Source organism: Bufo bufo, chromosome 3, assembly GCF_905171765.1.
Source record: "Bufo bufo chromosome 3, aBufBuf1.1, whole genome shotgun sequence".
In the NCBI taxonomy this organism is placed as follows: domain Eukaryota; kingdom Metazoa; phylum Chordata; class Amphibia; order Anura; family Bufonidae; genus Bufo; species Bufo bufo.
The window spans coordinates 697,023,911-697,037,769 of record NC_053391.1 but is presented as its reverse complement, the minus strand read 5'-3'; positions in this window follow the sequence as shown (position 1 = coordinate 697,037,769).

The window sequence follows — 13,859 nt, the reverse complement described above, 5'->3', positions numbered from 1 at the left end:
GACCGATGAGTGTTTGCTGCCAGTGAGCCTCAAGCCAGGCCTAGTGGTGTGCGATAATGGGCGAAATCTCGTAGCAGCTCTGGGACAAGCCGGTTTGACTCACATCCCTTGCCTGGCGCATGTGCTGAATTTGGTGGTGCAGAGATTCCTTAAAAATTACCCCGACATGTCAGAGCTGCTGCATAAAGTGCGGGCCGTCTGTGCGCGCTTTCGGCGTTCTCAGCTTGCTGCTGCTCACCTGTCAGTGCTGCAGTGTAACTTCAGCCTTCCCGCTCACCGCCTCATATGTGACGTGCCCACAAGGTGGAACTCCACCTTGCACATGCTGGCCAGACTGTGCGAGCAGCAGCAGGCCATAGTGGAGTTTCAGCTGCAGCACGCACGGGTGAGTCGCTCGGCGGAACAGCACCACTTCACCACCAATGACTGGGCCTCCATGCGAGACCTGTGTTCCTTGTTGCGCTGTTTCGAGTACTCCACCAACATGGCCAGTGCCGATAACACCGTTCTCAGCGTTACTATCCCACTTCTATGCCTCCTTGAAAAAACGCTGCTGGCGATGATGGAAGAGGATGTGGCACAGGAGGAGGAGGAGGAGGAGGAAGAGGGATCATTTTGTAGGGTTTCCGGCCAGTCATTTCCAAGTGGCTCCGAGGGTGGGTTCCTGCACCCACAAACCCAAGGTACACAATTGTCCAGCCAGGGCACAGTTCTGGAGGATGAGGAGGTGGAGGTTGAGGAGGAGGAACCATGTTCACAGCAGGGTGGCACCCAGCCCAGCTCATGGCCATCACTGGTGCGTGGGTGGGGGGATACAGAGGACACAGACGATACACCTCCCACAGAGGACAGCTTTTCGTTGCCTCTGGGCAGCCTGGCACACATGAGCGATTACATGCTGCAGTGTCTTCGCAACGACCGCCGAGTTGCCCACATTCTAACTTGTGCTGATTACTGGGTGGCCGCGCTGCTGGATCCCCGTTACAAGGACAACGTACGGTCCTTAATTCTATCACTGGAGCGTGATCGTAAGATGCGCAAGTACAAGCGCACGCTGGTAGACGCGCTGCTGGTGGCAACAATAGACGGATGAGTGGTTTGTACCCGTACCTTTAACTCACGAGTAGTCAGCCCTATATAAATTTTCTTACAGGGACATGAAGCATAGTAAACCACCTTGGAACTGGAACAAGTAAGGTTGTCTTCCTTTTCCCTTATCTATATGGCCACGTTTCACGCCTTACATTTTTGATCATTTTTTTCCTCCCCTTTTTTCATTTGTGCAATGGTGCCCTTTTTCCATGACACCACCTGTATATTGTACTTCTATTATCATGTCATTAATTAATTTTTTTATTATTTTTTATATCATGTCTCCGATTATATGTGATATATTATATCGTTTTGGTATTGTTATTATCATGCCTTTTTCCTGAGTTTTTGCAATTATGTTATTATATTATTATATGTAACCGCTGGTCGGCATATATAACGCATTGTGGGGTTTTGTGATTATCATTTTAATGATATTGTCTATTTTAATGTATGGTCCTATATTTAATTATTTATTGATATGACAATCTTTATAGTTATGCAAACGTCACCACTCTGTATGAAATATGGATATGAGAGATATTGATATTATCAATTGGGCATTTTATGATATTGCTGTATTTTTACACACTATAACAATATATATAGAGGCGATGGCAGCACTGATCCATTGGGATGTTCCCCCTTGTACGTTATGGCTACACTATTATATACGTACTGTGTCCGATTCTACTTGCTGACATGGTGCACGCAGTGTTGATGGGGCCTGCCCCTGGGCGTCTCTATGCCGGCTCGGCACGTCATGTGACTTGGTCATGTGGTCTGCCGCGTCATGGCTTGACGCCCGTAGGCTGGATCACGGAGCCCTGACCACCGCACACTGTGCGCCAGCGTGTGTCCAGCTGGATAGAATTAACATGCGGACATGATTGGCCAAGGGGCTGTGTTAAATAGCTATTCCCACAGTGATGGCGTTACCCCCTGACGAACGTACGCCGAAACGCGCGTCGGGGTAACGCCATCCCAGACATCCAGGTCGCATTCACCTTGGTGAGTCCCTTCATTTACCTACATTCCATTTTTTGGTCTGGCCCATTGTTACATAGATGGGATATAGGTCCAGTTAGGTCACACCATGGCCTGTTGCACGGGCTATACTTGTGTGTGGATTATCCTCTGGTCACTACCCACATCATTTTAGTAATTCAGCCATACCTCATATTTGGACTCATATGTATTTATATCAATGTTCAATTTATTTGTGATTTTCTATGTCGACACTGTAGAGCTGGGATGGCGTCTGTGCTCCCTACTCCCCTTGTTTTTATGGCATTTTATTATTCACTGACTGAGTATTCAATAAAGCATAATATTTTTTCACCATTGGACGTCTAAGAGCTTTTAGTTCTCTGTTTTTTCTTGTATGCACAAGCTTGTCCAGTTATACCGGGATATTGGGTAGTCTCTTTTGCATGAAGCCGCACCACTGTGTGTATATATACTAGGCTATTGACACCCTTGGTTGTGTTTTTGTTTTTTATTTCATGCTAGTGCTGTGTTTTTTCACAGAGTCTCTACAACCTATTCCCAGCATGGATTATAAAGCCAGGGAACAATCCTGGCTTCTTCAACTGGATGCCATTTTCAAGGCCGAGGGAGCAGTTGGTGGTCCTGGTGATGGGGAGATGATTAGGGAAGCCCAAAACTCATTGCAACGGCTCCTACATAAAAGGATGCGGATATGGTGGAATAAAGCCTTTCTGGAGAAATATCTCCAGAGGGGTTTGATACCACGTGGTCTCAGGATTCAGGTTTTTCCTTCCCAGTGGGAAGAAACATGTACAAATAGCTCCTTGAAATTCATGGAGCTATTGATTGGTCTCAATAAAAAAAAGCTTGGAGCAGATGGATGCAGAAATTGAGCTCCTACAGACAAAACTTAACAGGGATTGCAGCTCTGAGAATCTGAAAAAATTCCAAGAGGAAACAGATCTGAAATATGGCACCTGGGAAAAGGAAATTCAGGACTTTAAGATGAAGAAACAGTACGCATGCCCAACAAAAAAGGGTATATAGATGGCGAAACAAGGAGGTAGTAAGATCTACAAGCAGATCATCTTCAATATCCTCGCAGGCCTCTATGGACAAGGCACAGACATATGTGGCTCAATCTACCAGATTTACCCGCAATAAAAGAAAGATGGATTATGGACCTGGTCCAGGAAACAAAAGAGTACAAGATCGGAGAAATACCAACATGGAATCTACTAAGGACCTTAAGGTAATTAATCTATCTAAACATGATTTCTCTCTTTCTGACATTACTTTATTGGAAAAAGGGCTATCATACGCAATGAGCCCTCAATTTGATCACTTTACAGCCATAAAAGACCTACATATTTTTGGACGCTCCCTGATGATGAAAAGATGGCATCACAAAGATCTGCATCCTGAGGTCTTTACCACACTTTCTGAACAACTGGCCCTCCGTACTTTAGAGGACTTGTTGTCAGAACCGGACAGTGGGACAAAGGGTGATGTACCCCCCACTATGAAACCCAGGTCCCAGAAATTTCCTCCTCTGTCACTGTGCCCAGCAATTGACACATTTGTCAAACTGGTCAGCAGTGATTTTGAAAAAATACCCAGGGCAATACGTAGTGATAATCTCACAAAAATACAACAAACAAGTCTGGAGAAATTTAAGAGCATACCGGATGTCATATATAAGCCAGCCGATAAAGGTGGAAACCTTATTGTATGGCCACGCAAAATGTATTTGACAGAGGCGTATAAACAGCTGAATAACAACACATGCTATCAGAAGTTAACCTATAATCCCTTATTGTCCTTTAGAGATGAACTAAGGAAGATCCTGGGGACAGCCTTGGAAAAAAACATCATCTCCAAGGAACTACATGATGTCCTCAGCATTCGGGAGCCGACCATCCCAACATTATATTTACTGCCCAAAGTCCATAAAAAAACACGTATACCACCAGGTAGGCCAATAATCTCTGGTCAGGGAAGTATGGTAGATAACATCTGTAAATTTATAGACTACCATCTAAAACCGATGGTAGAACTATTACCCTCATACACACGGGACACATGAGACTTATTGAAGAAACTACAGGGTATATGTTTGGAGGATGATACTTTATTGGTAACATGTGACGTAGAGTCCTTGTATACCAGCATCAGACACTCAGATGGACTCCAGGCAGTAGAATTTTTCTTGAGGGCCAATAATGTTGACCAGGCAACAGCCTCTTTTCTATTGCAATTGCTCAGGTTTGTGTTGACAATTTTCTTTTTAACTTTCAATGGGTCCTTTTTCCTGCAGCTCCAGGGGACAGCAATGGGGGCGGCATGTGCGCCCTCATATGCCAAACTGTTCCTGGGGCTGTGGGAGAGGGACCTCTTTATGTCAGATGGACACGTCGTCATGGACCGCGCCATCTTTTGGGCGCGGTACATAGACGACGTCTTCCTTATCTGGCAGGGTACCCCTGAGGACCTACATGAGTTCTTCAGAATTCTCAACACAAACACGCGTAATATCAAGCTCACATACATGCACAATAGAGACCACATTGATTTTTTCGATGTGTCTATAAGTAGGACAAGAGATGGTCATATTGAAACTGATGTGCATCGAAAGGAAACCGCTGTTAACGCTTACCTACATGCATCCTCTTCACATCCTAGGAGCACGGTCAATGCCATACCAATTGGGCAATTCCTAAGGATGCGCAGAATTTGCTCTACAGATACAGCATTTGAAACACAGGCCATGGACTTACGGGACCGCCTTCGAAATAGGGGATATAGCCACCGTTCCATAAAAAAAGCTTACCAAAGGGCAAAGAGCCATCAACAGACAGATTTATTGCAACCAAGGAAGAAGAAATCTGAGGACAACAACATCAGGTACGTGACGAAATATCACTCATGTTGGGAGGAGATGAGGAGATCTGTGAACAGACATTGGTCTGTCCTTCTCACTGACTCGGTGCTGGGCAAATTTGTCCCCCCAAAGCCTTCCATCACAGCACGTAAAGCAGACACCTTACGTGATATTCTGGTCCAAAGCTATCTTGAACCAGTAACGGTACCTTTGTTCCTTGGTTTGGGAAGACCAACCAATGGTTTCAAACCATGTGGCAAGTGTGTCGCATGCCCGAATATGGAACAGGCATGTGACTTGTAAACTCATCTGGTGAACGGACATTTCAAATTCGACACAACCTTACTTGTTCCAGTTCCAAGGTGGTTTACTATGCTTCATGTCCCTGTAAGAAAATTTATATAGGGCTGACTACTCATGAGTTGAAGGTACGGGTACGCGAACACGTAAAAGATTTCCTTTCAGCAGCCAATGCACAGGGCAATGTGGATCAAAAACCCATAGCTCGGCATTTCAAAGAATACCATGCATGCAATCCTGGTCTGCTCAAAGTGAAGGAGATTGACTGCATTAGACCCAATCTAAGAGCCGGCAATATCCCAAAAAAACTGGCCCAAAAAGAGAGCCGGTGGATATGGACCCTTGGAACCCTACGTCCAAGGGGACTCAATGAGAATTTGGGTTTTTCGTCATTTCTGTGATCACCGGGACGATCACTGTGGGGTATTTTCATTACCTCTTTTAATGTTGTGTGTTATGTAGAGTTGAGCGAACACCTGGATGTTCGGGTTTGAGAAGTTCGGCCGAACTTCCCGGAAATGTTCGAGTTCAATGGGGACCCGAACTTTTCGGCACTAAAAAGGCTGTAAAATAGCCCAGGAAAGGGCTAGAGGGCTGCAAAAGGCAGTAAAATGTAGGTAAATCCCCTGCAAACAAATGTGGATAGGGAAATGAATTAAAATAAGAATAAAATAAATTAAAATTAACCAATATCAATTGGAGAGAGGTCTCATGGCAGAGAATCAGGCTTCATGTCATAGCAGAGAATCAGGCTTCACGTCACCCACCACTGGAACAGGCCATTGTCAGATATTTAGGCCCCGGCACCCAGACAGAGGAGAGAGGTCCCATAGCAGAGAATCAGGCTTCATGTCATAGCAGAGAATCAGGCTTCAAGTCATAGCAGAGAATCAGGCTTCATGTCATAGCAGAGAATTAGGCTTCACGTCACCCACCACTGGAACAGGCCATTGTCAGATATTTAGGCCCTGGCACCCAGACAGAGGAGAGAGGTCCCATAGCAGAAAATCAGGCTTCATGTCATAGCAGAGAATCAGGCTTCACGTCACCCAACACTGGAACAGGTCATTGGCAGATATTTTTAGGCCCCGGCACCCAGACAGAGGAGAGAGGTCCCATAGCAGAGAATCAGGCTTCATGTCATAGCAGAGAATCAGGCTTCAAGTCATAGCAGAGAATCAGGCTTCATGTCATAGCAGAGAATCAGGCTTCACGTCACCCAACACTGGAACAGGTCATTGTCAGATATTTAGGCCCCAGCACCCAGACAGAGGAGAGAGGTCCCATAGCAGAGAATCAGGCTTCATGTCATAGCAGAGAATCAGGCTTCAAGTCATAGCAGAGAATCAGGCTTCATGTCATGGCAGAGAATTAGGCTTCACGTCACCCACCACTGGAACAGGCCATTGTCAGATATTTAGGCCCCGGCACCCAGACAGAGGAGAGAGGTCCCATAGCAGAAAATCAGGCTTCATGTCATAGCAGAGAATCAGGCTTCACGTCACCCAACACTGGAACAGGTCATTGGCAGATATTTTTAGGCCCCGGCACCCAGACAGAGGAGAGAGGTCCCATAGCAGAGAATCAGGCTTCATGTCATAGCAGAGAATCAGGCTTCAAGTCATAGCAGAGAATCAGGCTTCATGTCATAGCAGAGAATCAGGCTTCACGTCACCCAACACTGGAACAGGTCATTGTCAGATATTTAGGCCCCAGCACCCAGACAGAGGAGAGAGGTCCCATAGCAGAGAATCAGGCTTCATGTCATAGCAGAGAATCAGGCTTCAAGTCATAGCAGAGAATCAGGCTTCATGTCATGGCAGAGAATTAGGCTTCACGTCACCCACCACTGGAACAGGCCATTGTCAGATATTTAGGCCCCGGCACCCAGACAGAGGAGAGAGGTCCCATAGCAGAAAATCAGGCTTCATGTCATAGCAGAGAATCAGGCTTCACGTCACCCACCACTGGAACAGGCCATTGTCAGATATTTTTAGGCCCCGGCACCCAGACAGAGGAGAGAGGTCCCATAGCAGAGAATCAGGCTTCATGTCATAGCAGAGAATCAGGCTTCAAGTCATAGCAGAGAATCAGGCTTCATGTCATAGCAGAGAATCAGGCTTCACGTCACCCAACACTGGAACAGGCCATTGTCAGATATTTAGGCCCCGGCACCCAGACAGAGGAGAGAGGTCCCATAGCAGAGAATCAGGCTTCATGTCATAGCAGAGAATCAGGCTTCATGTCACCCACCACTGGAACAGGCCACTGTCAGATATTTTTAGGCCCCGGCACCCAGACAGAGGAGAGAGGTTCCATAGCAGAGAATCAGGCTTCATGTCATAGCAGAGAATCAGGCTTCATGTCACCCAACACTGGAACAGGCCATTGTCAGATATTTTTAGGCCCCGGCACCCAGACAGAGGAGAGAGGTCCCATAGCAGAGAATCAGGCTTCATGTCATAGCAGAGAATCAGGCTTCAAGCCATAGCAGAGAATCAGGCTTCATGTCATAGTAGAGAAACAGGCTTCATGTCACCCACCACTGGAACAGGCCATTGTCAGATATTTAGGCCCCAGCACCCAGACAGAGGAGAGAGGTCCTATAGCAGAGAATCAGGCTTCATGTCATAGCAGAGAATCAGGCTTCAAGTCATAGCAGAGAATCAGGCTTCATGTCATAGCAGAGAATTAGGCTTCACGTCACCCACCACTGGAACAGGCCATTGTCAGATATTTGTAGGCCCCGGCACCCAGACAGAGGAGAGAGGTTCCATAGCAGAGAATCAGGCTTCATGTCATAGCAGAGAATCAGGCTTCATGTCACCCAACACTGGAACAGGCCATTGTCAGATATTTGTAGGCCCCGGCACCCAGACAGAGGAGAGAGGTCCCATAGCAGAGAATCAGGCTTCATGTCATAGCAGAGAATCAGGCTTCAAGTCATAGCAGAGAATCAGGCTTCATGTCATAGCAGAGAATCAGGCTTCACGTCACTTACCACTGGAACAGGCCATTGTCAGATATTTAGGCCCCGGCACCCAGACAGAGGAGAGAGGTCCCATAGCAGAAAATCAGGCTTCATGTCATAGCCGAGAATCAGGCTTCACGTCACCCACCACTGGAACAGGCCATTGTCAGATATTTTTAGGCCCCGGCACCCAGACAGAGGAGAGAGGTCCCATAGAAGAGAATCAGGCTTCATGTCATAGCAGAGAATCAGGCTTCAAGTCATAGCAGAGAATCAGGCTTCATGTCATGGCAGAGAATTAGGCTTCACGTCACCCACCACTGGAACAGGCCATTGTCAGATATTTAGGCCCCGGCACCCAGACAGAGGAGAGAGGTCCCATAGCAGAAAATCAGGCTTCATGTCATAGCAGAGAATCAGGCTTCACGTCACCCACCACTGGAACAGGCCATTGTCAGATATTTTTAGGCCCCGGCACCCAGACAGAGGAGAGAGGTCCCATAGCAGAGAATCAGGCTTCATGTCATAGCAGAGAATCAGGCTTCAAGTCATAGCAGAGAATCAGGCTTCATGTCATAGCAGAGAATCAGGCTTCACGTCACCCAACACTGGAACAGGCCATTGTCAGATATTTAGGCCCCGGCACCCAGACAGAGGAGAGAGGTCCCATAGCAGAGAATCAGGCTTCATGTCATAGCAGAGAATCAGGCTTCATGTCACCCACCACTGGAACAGGCCACTGTCAGATATTTGTAGGCCCCGGCACCCAGACAGAGGAGAGAGGTTCCATAGCAGAGAATCAGGCTTCATGTCATAGCAGAGAATCAGGCTTCATGTCACCCAACACTGGAACAGGCCATTGTCAGATATTTTTAGGCCCCGGCACCCAGACAGAGGAGAGAGGTCCCATAGCAGAGAAATAGGCTTCATGTCATAGCAGAGAATCAGGCTTCAAGCCATAGCAGAGAATCAGGCTTCATGTCATAGTAGAGAAACAGGCTTCATGTCACCCACCACTGGAACAGGCCATTGTCAGATATTTAGGCCCCAGCACCCAGACAGAGGAGAGAGGTCCTATAGCAGAGAATCAGGCTTCATGTCATAGCAGAGAATCAGGCTTCAAGTCATAGCAGAGAATCAGGCTTCATGTCATAGCAGAGAATTAGGCTTCACGTCACCCACCACTGGAACAGGCCATTGTCAGATATTTAGGCCCCGGCACCCAGACAGAGGAGAGAGGTCCCATAGCAGAAAATCAGGCTTCATGTCATAGCAGAGAATCAGGCTTCACGTCACCCACCACTGGAACAGGCCATTGTCAGATATTTTTAGGCCCCGGCACCCAGACAGAGGAGAGAGGTCCCATAGCAGAGAATCAGGCTTCATGTCATAGCAGAGAATCAGGTGTCAAGTCATAGCAGAGAATCACGCTTCATGTCATAGCAGAGAATCAGGCTTCACGTCACCCAACACTGGAACAGGCCATTGTCAGATATTTAGGCCCCGGCACCCAGACAGAGGAGAGAGGTCCCATAGCAGAGAATCAGGCTTCATGTCATAGCAGAGAATCAGGCTTCATGTCACCCACCACTGGAACAGGCCATTGTCAGATATTTTTAGGCCCCGGCACCCAGACAGAGGAGAGAGGTTCCATAGCAGAGAATCAGGCTTCATGTCATAGCAGAGAATCAGGCTTCATGTCACCCAACACTGGAACAGGCCACTGTCAGATATTTGTAGGCCCCGGCACCCAGACAGAGGAGAGAGGTCCCATAGCAGAGAATCAGGCTTCATGTCATAGCACTCTGCTAGTCAATTGCGCAAAGATATAAGCAAACACTAAAAGAATAAATGCTTAGGGGTCATACTTACTGCAAATGCAGCTAGAAGCTTTTTGCGAATATAATTGATCAAAAATATTTCGGGCCCATCTACCGGTCGTCAAGGTCGCTTCTAATCAGATGGGTCCTACTCTGACATGCCTCTCCTGGGCTTACAGCCTACAATCTGGGCAAAGTAGTACCAAGCTGCATCCTACACATGCCTCTCCCAGGTTGTGAGCCTGCAGTATGGGCTGGGTAGAATACAGCTGTACAAGCTATCTAATTAAAAGCACATGGTAAATGGGCTGGTGGTGCACGGTTCAATCTCACCACCAGGGGGAGCCACTCCCCTAGTGGCAGTGACAATGGGGAAAAAATAAACGAACCAGCACCTCCACAATAAGTGAATATAAGAACGCAGGTGCACGCTACCTTGGCTAAAACACACTTGGATACGTAGAACTACAGGTAACAGCACTCTGCTAGTCAATTGCGCAAAGATATAAGCAAACACTAAAAGAATAAATGCTTAGGGGTCATACTTACTGCAAATGCAGCTAGAAGCTTTTTGCGAATATAATTGATCAAAAATATTTCGGGCCCATCTACCGGTCGTCAAGGTCGCTTCTAATCAGATGGGTCCTACTCTGACATGCCTCTCCTGGGCTTACAGCCTACAATCTGGGCAAAGTAGTACCAAGCTGCATCCTACACATGCCTCTCCCAGGTTGTGAGCCTGCAGTATGGGCTGGGTAGAATACAGCTGTACAAGCTATCTAATTAAAAGCACATGGTAAATGGGCTGGTGGTGCACGGTTCAATCTCACCACCAGGGGGAGCCACTCCCCTAGTGGCAGTGACAATGGGGAAAAAATAAACGAACCAGCACCTCCACAATAAGTGAATATAAGAACGCAGGTGCACGCTACCTTGGCTAAAACACACTTGGATACGTAGAACTACAGGTAACAGCACTCTGCTAGTCAATTGCGCAAAGATATAAGCAAACACTAAAAGAATAAATGCTTAGGGGTCATACTTACTGCAAATGCAGCTAGAAGCTTTTTGCGAATATAATTGATCAAAAATATTTCGGGCCCATCTACCGGTCGTCAAGGTCGCTTCTAATCAGATGGGTCCTACTCTGACATGCCTCTCCTGGGCTTACAGCCTACAATCTGGGCAAAGTAGTACCAAGCTGCATCCTACACATGCCTCTCCCAGGTTGTGAGCCTGCAGTATGGGCTGGGTAGAATACAGCTGTACAAGCTATCTAATTAAAAGCACATGGTAAATGGGCTGGTGGTGCACGGTTCAATCTCACCACCAGGGGGAGCCACTCCCCTAGTGGCAGTGACAATGGGGAAAAAATAAACGAACCAGCACCTCCACAATAAGTGAATATAAGAACGCAGGTGCACGCTACCTTGGCTAAAACACACTTGGATACGTAGAACTACAGGTAACAGCACTCTGCTAGTCAATTGCGCAAAGATATAAGCAAACACTAAAAGAATAAATGCTTAGGGGTCATACTTACTGCAAATGCAGCTAGAAGCTTTTTGCGAATATAATTGATCAAAAATATTTCGGGCCCATCTACCGGTCGTCAAGGTCGCTTCTAATCAGATGGGTCCTACTCTGACATGCCTCTCCTGGGCTTACAGCCTACAATCTGGGCAAAGTAGTACCAAGCTGCATCCTACACATGCCTCTCCCAGGTTGTGAGCCTGCAGTATGGGCTGGGTAGAATACAGCTGTACAAGCTATCTAATTAAAAGCACATGGTAAATGGGCTGGTGGTGCACGGTTCAATCTCACCACCAGGGGGAGCCACTCCCCTAGTGGCAGTGACAATGGGGAAAAAATAAACGAACCAGCACCTCCACAATAAGTGAATATAAGAACGCAGGTGCACGCTACCTTGGCTAAAACACACTTGGATACGTAGAACTACAGGTAACAGCACTCTGCTAGTCAATTGCGCAAAGATATAAGCAAACACTAAAAGAATAAATGCTTAGGGGTCATACTTACTGCAAATGCAGCTAGAAGCTTTTTGCGAATATAATTGATCAAAAATATTTCGGGCCCATCTACCGGTCGTCAAGGTCGCTTCTAATCAGATGGGTCCTACTCTGACATGCCTCTCCTGGGCTTACAGCCTACAATCTGGGCAAAGTAGTACCAAGCTGCATCCTACACATGCCTCTCCCAGGTTGTGAGCCTGCAGTATGGGCTGGGTAGAATACAGCTGTACAAGCTATCTAATTAAAAGCACATGGTAAATGGGCTGGTGGTGCACGGTTCAATCTCACCACCAGGGGGAGCCACTCCCCTAGTGGCAGTGACAATGGGGAAAAAATAAACGAACCAGCACCTCCACAATAAGTGAATATAAGAACGCAGGTGCACGCTACCTTGGCTAAAACACACTTGGATACGTAGAACTACAGGTAACAGCACTCTGCTAGTCAATTGCGCAAAGATATAAGCAAACACTAAAAGAATAAATGCTTAGGGGTCATACTTACTGCAAATGCAGCTAGAAGCTTTTTGCGAATATAATTGATCAAAAATATTTCGGGCCCATCTACCGGTCGTCAAGGTCGCTTCTAATCAGATGGGTCCTACTCTGACATGCCTCTCCTGGGCTTACAGCCTACAATCTGGGCAAAGTAGTACCAAGCTGCATCCTACACATGCCTCTCCCAGGTTGTGAGCCTGCAGTATGGGCTGGGTAGAATACAGCTGTACAAGCTATCTAATTAAAAGCACATGGTAAATGGGCTGGTGGTGCACGGTTCAATCTCACCACCAGGGGGAGCCACTCCCCTAGTGGCAGTGACAATGGGGAAAAAATAAACGAACCAGCACCTCCACAATAAGTGAATATAAGAACGCAGGTGCACGCTACCTTGGCTAAAACACACTTGGATACGTAGAACTACAGGTAACAGCACTCTGCTAGTCAATTGCGCAAAGATATAAGCAAACACTAAAAGAATAAATGCTTAGGGGTCATTCTTACTGCAAATGCAGCTAGAAGCTTTTTGCGAATATAATTGATCAAAAATATTTCGGGCCCATCTACCGGTCGTCAAGGTCGCTTCTAATCAGATGGGTCCTACTCTGACATGCCTCTCCTGGGCTTACAGCCTACAATCTGGGCAAAGTAGTACCAAGCTGCATCCTACACATGCCTCTCCCAGGTTGTGAGCCTGCAGTATGGGCTGGGTAGAATACAGCTGTACAAGCTATCTAATTAAAAGCACATGGTAAATGGGCTGGTGGTGCACGGTTCAATCTCACCACCAGGGGGAGCCACTCCCCTAGTGGCAGTGACAATGGGGAAAAAATAAACGAACCAGCACCTCCACAATAAGTGAATATAAGAACGCAGGTGCACGCTACCTTGGCTAAAACACACTTGGATACGTAGAACTACAGGTAACAGCACTCTGCTAGTCAATTGCGCAAAGATATAAGCAAACACTAAAAGAATAAATGCTTAGGGGTCATACTTACTGCAAATGCAGCTAGAAGCTTTTTGCGAATATAATTGATCAAAAATATTTCGGGCCCATCTACCGGTCGTCAAGGTCGCTTCTAATCAGATGGGTCCTACTCTGACATGCCTCTCCTGGGCTTACAGCCTACAATCTGGGCAAAGTAGTACCAAGCTGCATCCTACACATGCCTCTCCCAGGTTGTGAGCCTGCAGTATGGGCTGGGTAGAATACAGCTGTACAAGCTATCTAATTAAAAGCACATGGTAAATGGGCTGGTGGTGCACGGTTCA